The sequence below is a fragment of the Vicia villosa genome, unplaced genomic scaffold, assembly GCF_029867415.1.
Source record: "Vicia villosa cultivar HV-30 ecotype Madison, WI unplaced genomic scaffold, Vvil1.0 ctg.004153F_1_1, whole genome shotgun sequence".
NCBI classification, from domain to species: domain Eukaryota; kingdom Viridiplantae; phylum Streptophyta; class Magnoliopsida; order Fabales; family Fabaceae; genus Vicia; species Vicia villosa.
The window spans coordinates 179930-192536 of record NW_026706381.1 but is presented as its reverse complement, the minus strand read 5'-3'; the positions used below and the strand labels follow the sequence as shown (position 1 = coordinate 192536).

At 33.9% G+C, this 12607-nt stretch overlaps 2 long non-coding RNA genes across 2 annotated transcripts; both read left to right on the top strand.

Moving 5' to 3' along the window:
* The first annotated feature begins 680 nt into the window (after nt 1-680).
* On the top strand, nt 681-1224 carry LOC131641839 (uncharacterized). Its single transcript, XR_009295652.1, has 2 exons — nt 681-884; nt 988-1224. It is a non-coding gene; the product is annotated as an uncharacterized LOC131641839 (long non-coding RNA).
* Nucleotides 1225-5061: 3837 nt separating this feature from the next.
* Nucleotides 5062-6163, top strand: LOC131641838 (uncharacterized). The gene is made up of 3 exons (XR_009295651.1): nt 5062-5196; nt 5284-5727; nt 5869-6163. It is a non-coding gene; the product is annotated as an uncharacterized LOC131641838 (long non-coding RNA).
* The last annotated feature ends 6444 nt before the right edge of the window (nt 6164-12607 follow it).

The following is a 12607-nucleotide window of genomic DNA, read 5'->3' as shown; positions in this document are numbered from 1 at the left end:
TTTGCAAGAACCAATTCCAAACTTACAACATTATAAAAACTAGAACCAAAATATTTTAGTTTAATTTTCTTTAAATAACTTCCTTCAAACTTTGATCCTCTAAATTTTTTGTACTTTCACTTTTACAATAATTCATGTTGCAGATTTGGTCGATTTTTTTACGACATGTCATTAATAAAACTTCAAAATATTATAATTGATTTTTGTTTTTAAGGCATTTTACACCGGAGATAACCTTACCCAATTTTTTGAGTTGAGTAGATAAGAATTCACCATAAATTAATAAACTAACAATGAAATTGCTAAGTGATTAACTTAATGATATTTTAAGATTTTAATGATGTCATTCAGAAAAAGTCATTTGAAATATGCGAATTGAACTTTTGTAAAAAAAAATAGTGAATAAAATTGTAAACAGAAAAATTTATTGGAACCAAAATTCCAAAAAAAATAAAAATAGATAGGTATAAAGTAAAAAATATATATATATTTAAAGGATAAAAAACATATTCAACCCTAAAATATATGTATAGAAAGCTTAGTATAAATTTAATGACCTTTGATCATCATCAACAAATTTAAGTGAGATCTTTATTTAAACCAAAATATCAATTGGATAAACTTTATATATAAATGTGATACAATAATGTATCTAAACGACAATAAATAATAATGTTGATTATATGAATGGTTGCTGACAACTCTGTAAGATTTTTAAAAAATTATTATAATAAATAAATCATAAGGTGCTAAACTTATAAAATGACCAAATAATGGTTTGTTTGATACTTGCAAATTAAGGATTCAAAATATGGCTGAAATACTAAAAATGGTTTATGCTTTAATCATCTGGATTTCTTTAATTCTTGTTGTAACCGGCCATAGTTAGTTCTATTTCATACACAATTCAATATTTTTTTCTTAATCTTTTATATAATATTTCCTTTTGTTTTAGTAACACTAATTTATTCTTATTTGTGTACATAGGTTTTCTTCCTTGCGTAACAACTGAGGATTGTGCTGATGATATATGTACCCATCCTCAAATACCATTGTGTTATATGGAAAATTGTCATTGTGCCTAAACGTAGCAATTATATTAAAAATAACTATTATATGTTGCTTCTAATAAGTTTAATATTTGGTGATTGAATAATTAGTTTACAATTTGATTTGTATGTCACAATGTTTCTAATATTATAAAATTTCTTGCATTTTTCTTTATGCTTATGTGACCTTTCAATCTATTTTGATAAGTTCAAAAGCGTGTAAATAATGTATTATGTAAGTATTGCTTAGTTGTTTGCTCATAGTAGATATTAAGAATATCAGCAACTTCATTGAATAATTTTAACAATTTAATTTAATTAATAAATATCAAATATGACTTTTTAGAATAATAATGTAGTTCTTTAAAATTTAGTATAAGACAGGTGAGTGAAATAAATTAAATAAATATTATGATATATTAGAAAAAAATTAAAAATAGTGTGTAAAAAAATCATATGGAATAATACATTCTAAATCATTTGTTCAACTTCTGTTCATTATATGTTAAACATAACAAAAGAACAACTAAGATCAATAATTACATGTGGAAATAGAAATTATAAACTTATCACTAATTATTACACTATTTTTTAGCTCTTTCAAACTCTTATCATCTCCTATAGAGATGGTGTATATTTTCAATAATAGAATGAGAGCAAACTTAGGAATCAAGTACTATGTATATGATTGATTCTACTATCCATGACCAATACTCAAAACCAGGGTCGTCTCTTACAACGTGTAAGGCGGGCTCTTGCATAAGGCCTCAAAGGGATCCATCTCTAATCTAGTTGTATTCCTAATAGACATCCATTAAACTCAATGTAAGGTAGCTTGAGGACCCATCAATCAGGTGGTCATTATCCGGCAGGGGATAAGGATACTTGGGACATGTCGTATTGAGGTCAATGAAACCCATGTACATGCGCCACTTGTTTGATGCTTTCTTTACCAACACTATATTGCTAACCAGGTTGGGTATTTCGTTTATGTGATGAAATGTGTTATTGATAGTTAGATTACCTCCTCGTTGATGGTGACTCTCTTATCCTCGTCAACTTTCTGCTTTTTTGTCACACTAGTCTCACTCTCACATGAGTGTTGACGGTGAAACGATAACACACAACCTTGGTATCTATCCATGGCATGTCAGATAGGGCCAAAGTGAACAACTCAATATTTTAAATAAGTTGGTAGACTAGTTCACAATCTTCTTCTTTCGAAAGAGAGATGGCTATCTTTATCACTTAGTGACCCCAAAGGACTATCTATATCTCCTTTAGATCCTCTATGGGCATGAGCCTTTCATTTTCCACGCCAAGTTTGGGATCTTAACTAGCACTGTATGCATCTTCGAAAGAGTTTTGATGATAACAAACACATAATTTTCAATAAGAACAAATATGCACTCTAATCCTACAGTTTAAATTGCAGAAGTTCTGAAGAATGTAGAAGTAATTTCTCAGAAGCAGAAGGCTGCATTGAGAGAAGTTTATATGAATAAGATGTTCTAGACAGTGATGTCTCAGAAGCAGAAGGCTGAATTGAGAGGGGTTTACAAGAGTAAGAAGATCTAGATGTTGAGAGAAGTATACAAGAACAAGAAGTTCTAAGAGATCGAAGGAAATTTACAAGAACAAGATGTTTTGAAGCCAAATAAAGAAAATTCGTAAACTCTGATACTTTAAATGCTTTAAGCATCAACAAGCTGCAAAGAACACTCTGATGATCAGAAGATCAAATGTTCAATCGTCAAATACAAAATCATCCCGTAACGGCTGGAAATTAATTACAACGGACAAAATCTTCATTTTTGGAAATAGAATTAAACATCATTTCATCAAGTTTCCAAAACAAGAATGCTTGTCTCCCAACGAATCAAAAAGCCCTCATATATAAAAAAGTTTTTGTTGAAGAATTTTCGTAGACATCTCACGCATGCAAAAGCAAAAAGAGCGCTTAATTATACTCATATTTTGCGATTTAATTTAGTGTATACATCATAATTGTGATACAACTTATTAGAAGCATCATTGTAAACACGTAAAGAATCTTATTTTGTAATTGTTGTTCCTTCAGCAAATCGAGTTGTGGTTTGATCTTGAGAAGACATTGACGGTTGTCTTCGTGATTTTGTAATCATTATTTTGATTAGTGGATTAAAACCTCGTAAGTGAGAGGCGAAATCACCTTAACACGGTGGACTGAAGTAGTTTGAGTTCAAACGAACCGGAATAACCAAACGTGTCATAAGTTTTTCATTCGTTCAAAAACCCAATCCTACCCTCCTTATTGTGTTTTTCGTTTCTTCACTAGCCTCCTAAGTGAGATCCTCCTTACCCATCTCCAAGCTACTCTGGTAACATTCTTGGGTGTTTTGTTGGTCTCGCTGAAACATCCTGACTCGCCTGCTGAGTAGCAGATATTTTTGGACCAGGTACTGGGTGGATATAATTGACTCTAACGAGTTGATGGTTGGCCTTCCAAGGATGACATTCTACAGTGATAAAGTGTCTACTATGAGGTAGTTTCCTTCAATCTCCTTGGTTTCTGATCTCAAACCACAAGTTGTCTTTCGGGTTAAGCAACCCCTTACTTGTACCTGTTCATGTGACAAACATACTAACGAACCTTAGAACACCTTAATGCTTTATGGATTGACCCTTGGAGGATATTCTAGAATAGGACGTCAGTTGAGATTATCAGGTGTATCAAAACTCACTTGATATCCTAGTCACTGTGATGCATAGTGAAAACCACGGGGTCATTTTCATTAAGCAGGACCCATATGGCGTCACTGCTAGAGAAAGTGATCCTAGACCCTGCTCCTTTCTGCTTGGCATTGGACAGTCCTGGGGATATTACATTTGCAATCAGAACCTGCCTGGCATATTTCGTTTGAGAGGTGTTGGAAATTCCTCTATCACCGAAACCTCCGGCTATGGTGTTAACCACGAAGTTTGGATCTTTCTTCAGCAGTTTCCATAGGAGGCAATGAAAATGATAGTGACGGTGGAAGGTGTGGTCCATGTTAATTATACTGGGACCCCACGATGACTCCATTATACTAGTCAAAAAGTAGAAAATGTGTGTAACCCTTATGTTGGCACGGGTTGCCTGAGGCCTTGGTGATTTTCGGTGGTTTAGGGGTTGTTCACGGTGGTGAGAAACCCTATTCGACGATGTTTTTGGCTATGGAGAGAGCAAGATCATGTGAGGTGAGAATCTATGTGTTTCTAAGGGTATTTCGTGTACATTATGAGTTATGTCTTCCTCATGCTCGAGATGAGGTATTTATAGAGGTTCGTGGGCTTGGAGTTAGTTTTTTAATGATAACAAACCATTTAGTCATAATAGTGGATAGTTGAATCCCTACTTAGAAAGACGCAATTTAGTCTACTGACTATGAACATCTCTTAGATCAAGATGTGACTTTTCCACGTTTCCATTGACAGGGCGAGTAGAGGCAATTACCCTCAATTAAAGATGGTAGAAAGGTGTCACCTCTTATTGGCGACCACGATTTCCTCGCTCTTATGGGTCTTTACAAATATATCACTACAATTTTGATTGTATGAATGGACTTATGGAACTCTCTAAGTTTTAAAAAAATTACAATCGAAATAAACAAACCATGTTTTACTAATTAAGTATGTTGCTACCTCTTCAATCCACTATTTCTACAATTTTTCAATCATTTCATATTCTTATTTTTTGAGAATTTTCCCTTTGTCTATTTTAAAAGGATATATATATATATATATATATATATATATATATATATATATATATATATATATATATATATATATATATATATATATATATATGAGTGTGTGTTTTTAAAATGATCTTTGATCATAATCATGATTTTTAAATATTAGCTTTAGAGATAAAGTTAACATATTAATATACCTAAGTGACATTTAGTAATAATATTGCTTATATGAATGATTTATGGCAATTGCGTGCTAAAAATAAAACAATTTAATGAGAATTAAGGTAGTCATATTTTACTTATAAAATGATCAAATAATAGTTTGTTTGCTACGTGCAAACTAAAGAGACAAAATATGGCTAAAATACTAAAACTTGTTTATGCTTTAATTATATGGATTTCTCTAATTCTTGTTGTAACTAGCCATAGTAAATCCTTTTTCACTTACAATTCAATGTTTTTCTTTATCTTTCAACTCTTTTAATAATGTTCATTTATTTTTATTTGACATGCAGGTTTTCTCCCCTGTGGAACTAACAGGGACTGTAAAGATGATTTATGTTTTCCTCCTCGAAAGCCGCAGTGTTATTTAGATTTATGTCGTTGCGCATGATCATGATTTATGTTTTCCTCCTGGAAAGCCGCAGTGTTATTTAGATTTATGTCGTTGCGCATGATCGTAACAATTAAGTTAAAAATAAATCTATGTTCCTTCTAATAAGTTTCCAATTTGATTTGTATGTCATAATGTTTCTATTATATGAAATTGTTAATAAACGCCGAGGAACCATATTAAAATATTTAGAATCCCTAAACATAAGAAGTGAATCAAATTTCAACCAAATATTATATCACTTATGCTAGTATGCAATTTTTAATGCATATGTTGTTGCCATTAGTTCATCCTAAAAGGACGAAGAGACAAAGGTTGATACACAAGCAAGCAACCCATAAAATAGGTAAGGCAAGCAACCCATCAAGGTTGTAGATCCTAGTGAACACTTGTATATTTGAGAAAAACATTTATTTTCATTCTCTATATGATTTTATTATAAAAACACAAACACTTATTATTTCATTGATTATAATTTTCTCAAAAGGTTATGGTTTAGCCAGATTCTTAGAGAAGGCAGAGAAACTAAGTTGTAGCCAGTTCTTTGTCTTGAGAAATCTAAGGTATAAGTAAGTTGCAATAGGAGGTATCTTAGTGAATTTGTAATTAGTTTAATTATAATAAAAATATATCAATTGTTAAGGGATTGGACGTAACTTTGTATTATGAGGTAAATCAAAATAAACTTTGTATGTCTTTTCTCTCTTTAGTGTTTAGTTCAAACACACTTGTAATTTTTTTTAACTTAAAAAACTTGTTGTTGGACCAATGGTTCATGTAGCATGAGATCTACATAGTATCATAAATGATATTGATTATAAGAATTGGTAAATGTCATAAAATTGTATATAATGTCCATGTACTCAAATCATATATTGATATGGGTTGTATAAACTAATTCGAAAATACCCACATGATGGAAGTGGGTTGAACTTATAGAATACTAATATGGATTGTATGTTGAATACATTTAAGATATGATTGATTGTAAAGAGTTTCACACAAATTCATAATGTAAATTATGATGAAACTTTCACTCTGATCATAAAGTTATGCTTTAACTACAAGTTCTAGCATATATAGAGAACAAGATCACATTCCTTAATTAGAGGACGAGGTACCTCGTGTATGTGTATGATGCATATAGATGGTTTTGTAAACTCAGAGGATGCTAGAAAAATATATAAGTTTTATAAATTTACTTATGGATTAGAGAAAGCTTCTTGGAGTTAAATATTTTTATTAGTGAAGTTTTATGAAAACTTGGATTAATATATTTCAAGTTTAAATCATGTGCACACAAGGAGATTTGTGGAAGTCATTGCATTATTCTATTATAGTATCTAGGTGAAATACTAATCATCAAAACAATTTCCCCTACACCCCAAATGTAGGACATGGTTAAAGAAATGGTTTTGATAAAATGCGTAGGAGATATTTCTTAAAAGGTTATGAATCAAAATAGATTATACACCTCAATCTTAGCCTAGCTAGTAGCTATGTATACTAACAAACTATTGAAACATCTAATATACATAAACTCGCATTATGATTATTGCATTTTCCATATGATGTTTTGTCTAATAGACAATTCCTTACACCACTGGATAAGAAAAAGAACACATAAAATCATCCATATGTTTTGATGATTAGATCAATCATATACACCATGATATGTACTGTAGTAGATGCACTATATGATATTAGCATAAATACTAAGTACCAAAAATTAATTATAATGTTCATCACTAGATCATATCAAGAAGGTTCATGGATACCTTATAAATACTATGCGTTTCTCTCTTGAGAGAATGTTGAAAGAATCATTTTAAAGAAGTTACATTAACATTATTCCAAAAACCAATGAACAATACATTCATATCATAGTATAAAGGGTTAATAGCTATTTACCCCCCTGCCATATAGGCGAGATTTGATTTTCCCCCTCTTAAAAAAAATTTTGTGATTCCCCCCTTGAGAAACCCAGATTCCAAATTGCATCCCCCTCATGCTGACGTGGCCATGGAATCTTCATATTTGGCCTGCCAAGTGGCTTTTTTAATTTTTTTAAATCCACGTCATTGTTTAATAGTTTTTTTTATATATTATATTTTTTTTTTACGTTTTTTAAAATTATTTCTATTAATATTTTTTAGAAATTATTTTTTTAAATTATTAAAATAATATTCTTGGGCCTAAGCCCATTTAGATTTCATTAGTTATCCACTTACTCTCACATTATTTCTAATTTATGAAGTTATATGTTTCATTGGTATATAAACACTACTTTTATTTCCATTGCAACCAACGTGGGACTATTTTTTATCAGTAAACCAACTTTGCCCCATTATCATCTATAAACCAACTTTGCCTCATTTCCATCTCTACTCTGATATCAAAGTTAATTACCATATAAAGTTAGTATGAGTGGAGCTAGTTCATAACACAACAACAACAACACAGTCCCAGATTCACCACTCAAACAATTCTCCATTCATTAAACTTCACAACCACTTTTGCTCACATCAATCTTCTCTTTCTCATTCTTTACCTATGTCTTCTCCTCAGTTACTTGCTCCTTTTGTTGGTTCTCTAATGAAGTTAATGAGGTATTTAAATTTGCAAGTAAACCAAATATATTGTACACACAACTGCACATGCGGGTAAATGACATCATAGATTTACAATAGCTTAAAGATATTTAACATACAAATACTTATATCACAGGTAGGGGTGTTTATGGTTGGGTTCGATAAAAAAAACAACACCAAACTGAATAGAACTGTTACTATTTAGCTTGAACTTATCCGAGCTTATTTTTGGTTGAGTGCACTATGGTTCAGAGTAATAGAACAAAACTGGCTGGACAAACAATTGCAATAGGTTTAGTTCGCCCAGCCAACTCTAGTTTGCCACATACGTGTCTTACGCAAATTGGGAAAGAAAGAGATAATGTCTTGTTTAAGTTGCTCCTAAAATATTCCAAAAAAAAAAGGTAGCTAAATTGGAGGGGTTTGTTGTTTTGTTGTAGAGTAACTTTTTGACGTACACACACCATACACACTAATCAAAGTATGATAAATTAGTCCCAAAAAATTAAAAAAATATCAACTAATGTTTACAATCCGTAAAAAATGATAAATGTGTGCCCAAAAGAACAGATAGATAACTATGTTCACCGAACTGTTTTTGTAGCACAGTTCAGTTCACTGATTTTGTTTTAAGCAGCAGTTTCCTTCTCACAATTATGCTGACAGTTCAATCTTTTAAGATTTGTTCGGTTCGGTTCTATTCAGTTCTCAGTGCAGTTCAGTTTTTTTCAGTTGGGTGAACAGCCCTAATCATGGATGCTCTTTGCAAGGAGGGAGAGTGTTGTTGTATACTGGGCTGGTTTATGTGCAGGAAATGAATGAAGTTTGGGCTGGTTTGCAAGGTTTGAATTGAATGGTGGGATGATACAGTTTAGCTAATAGAGTCCCACATCGATTGGCTTTACAATTGTAATAATGTTTATATACCAATCACATATAGAATTATATGAATTGAAAATAAACTAAGTAAATGGGCTACTTGTGAACATGTTGAAGTCAAGCCCAATTTTAATATTTTATTAATTCTTTTAATAAATATTAGAAGAAAACAAAATTATAAAATATAAAAAGAAGAAAACGTAAAAAAATAATTCTTAATAAATAGAAGAAAACGAAATAAAAAAAATAAAATAAAAAAATAAATAGAAAATAAACAAAAAATCCAACTGGACGCCACCTATGCAAGATTCTCCACGCCCAGTCAGCAAAACATGGAATAGGGGGTGTCTGAAAACAGAATCTTTTTTGTTAAGGGGCCAAGACAAAAAAAAAATTTAATAGGGGGAAAAATCAAATCTCGCTACTATTGCGGGGGGGTGAAAGCCATTTAACCCTAGTATAAAATAAATATTATGCTTATATGAATACTGTGTGAGTTGTAAAAGACTTCAGACAATTATCGTATCTAATACTGTTGTGAATTTAATGCCAAGAACAAAGTATAAAACAAGGAAGAAGAGGAACACAAGAATTGGTTATAACTGCTATTCTTTTACTTTCTCTTAAAACAAGATTACAAGTTTACAAGAATAACAAATAACCTCTCTCACCCTAAATTAGGATTTGCAGCTTAGCAATGATGAGAGACTAGTATGCTATTTATAATAAGACCTAACATACTAACTAATGGGCTTTTTCAGCAAGGCCCATTACACAAGCCAACTTAATAAACAAGCTAACTTAACAAATTAGGGTTTAAACACTAAAACCTAATTTAACATGCTAACAACTCTAGCATCTTCGACATCTGCATGCTAGACCCATCTTCGACTACAGCATGCACACTTCGACACCAGCATGTGAACAATCCTTCGACTTCATGCTTAACTCTGTCGAACTGTCGAACCAAGAAGCTACCCTTCGACAATACTAGAGTTCGATCCAATATCTCACAAATCTCCACCTTGGACCTAACTCTACAACGTCAAGGAACAGACTAGCTTTCTTCATGCAGCTTTATCAACTGCATACAGTGGAAAAACTTGCAACTCGGCAATGTCTTGGTGATCATATCAGCAGCATTGTCTTCAGTCGAAACCTTCAGCACTTGGACTTCTCCACGCTCGATTACTCCTCTGACGAAATGCAGCCTCACATCAATGTGCTTAGTTCGCTCATGATAGGCTGAATTCTTCGACAGGTGTATTGCACTTTGACTATCACATTTAACAGTGATACCTCGACCTTGAAGTTTCAGCTCCTTCGCAAAACCTTCAAGCCACAATGCTTCTTTCACAGCTTCAGTTAGGGCAATATACTCCGCTTCAGTGGTTGATAGAGCAACAACCTTCTGAAGTGTTGCTTTCCAACTAATTGCAGTGCCAAACATAGTGAAAACATATCCAGAAATAGATTTTCTGGAATCCATACAACCTGCATAATCAGAGTCGACATATCCTTCTATTACTGCTTTACTATCTTCACCCAAGGCTCCACCATAAATTAGGACTCTATTCAGAGACCCATTTATGTACCTTAAAATCCACTTCAATGCTTTCCAGTGAGCCTTTCCAGGATTCGCCATGTACCTGCTTACAAGATTGACTGCGTAAGCTATGTCGGGTCTAGTACAGACCATAGCATACATCAAAGAGCCGACTATATTAGCATATGGGATGCTATTCATATAGGCTCTTTCGACATCAGTACTGGGACACTGATCAATACTCAGCTTGAATTGAGGTAAGCATATCTTCGACTTCTTTTTATTTCTCCGAATGTCAATTCCAAGAATCCTGGAAGCAGCTCCCAGATCCTTCATATCGAACTCCTTATTGAGTTCAGCCTTCACCCTCATCACATCTTCAACACTGTTGCTTGCTATGAGAATATCATCCACATAAAGCAACAAAATAACAAATGAATTACCAGGTCGAAATCTGAAGTAAACGCAGTGGTCGAACTGACTTCTAATGAAACTTATGCGTGCCATGAACTTGTCGAATCTCCTATTCCACTGTCGAGGAGATTGTTTCAGCCCATACAAAGATCTCTTTAACTTGCACACATAATCTTCCTTCCCCTTTTCGACATACCCTTCAGGTTGCCTCATCAGGATCGTTTCATCTAGATCACCATACAAGAACGCAGTCTTCACATCCATCTGTTCCAGTTCAAGATCGAACTGTGCCACCATGGCAAGCAACATTCGAATGGACCTATGCTTCACAACAGGAGAAAACACATCATTGAAGTCGACACCTTCTTTCTGAGTGAAACCCCTTGCAACTAACCTTGCCTTGTATCTTTTCGACGTCACTCCTTCAATTCCTTCCTTAACTTTGAAAATCCATTTACAGCTGACTAACCTTGCCCCATCAGGTTTCTTGATCAGTTCCCAAGTATGATTATCATGAAGAGATTTCATCTCATCATCCATGGCCTTCAGCCATTCAGTCTTATTTCGACTCCTCATAACTTCCTTATAGTCTCTAGGTTCTTCGTCTAGAACCTCACTTGCAGAGATTAAGGCATAAGCTATAAGATCTGCATATCCAAGTCTCTGAGGTGGCTTGATGACTCTTCTCGACCTATCTCTCGACAATAGGTAGTCATCGTCAGTTTCCTCAACTTCAGCATCTTCTGCTTCTTCTTCGACTTCATCTGGGATATGCAATTCAGTATCAACATGCTCCACCTCAACAGGAATCTCTACCTGTTCCAGCTCTTCGTCAGATGTTTCTGTACTTCGAACAACATCATCAGTTTTCTTAAAAGCCATTTCAGCTTCATTGAAAACTACATCTCGACTGGTGATACACCTCCTGTGACCTGGCTCTAGGCACCATAGCCTATAAGCTTTGACTCCTTCAGGGTATCCCATGAACATGCATTTCAGAGCTCTAGGTTCGACCTTGTCTTGCCTAATGTGAGCATAGGCTACGCAGCCAAATACTCTTAGTTTGTCGAGATCTGGTGGATGTCCCGACCAAACTTCTTCAGGTGTCTTCATATCTAACGCTGTCGAAGGACATCTGTTTATCAGATATGTTGCTGTCGAAACAGCCTCAGCCCAGAACACCTTTGTTAACCCCGCACTAGTCAACATGCATCTGACTCTCTCCAAAATAGTTCGATTAAACCTTTCAGCCAAACCATTTTGCTGTGGAGTACCTGCAGTAGTTCTATGCCTTGCAATACCAGAGGCAGCACAAAAACTGTCGAATGCCTCATTGCAAAATTCAAGGCCATTGTCGGTTCTCAACCTCTTGACCTTTCTGCCAGTCTGATTTTCAACCAGAGTCTTCCAACTTTTGAAATTCTCAAAAGTTTCATCCTTAGTCTTCTGGATGAATACCCATAATTTTCTGGAATAATCATCTACTATGGATAGAAAATACCTTGCTCCTGAATGTGATGGACACCTTGCAGGCCCCCAAAGATCAGCATGGATGTAATCAAGGGATCCATGTGTTCTTTGTTTGCCTTTGTTGAACTTCACTCTACAAGATTTTCCAAGTACACAGGGTTCACAAAACTTCAGCTTTTCGACTTTGTCTCCACCAAGCAGATTTTGTTTCCCTAATTCGACCAGACCCCTTTCACTGACATGGCCCAATCTCATGTGCCAGATTTCTGTTTTCGACAAAGGTTTCGTGGATGCAACATTTGTCGAACCACTTACAACTTCAGCCT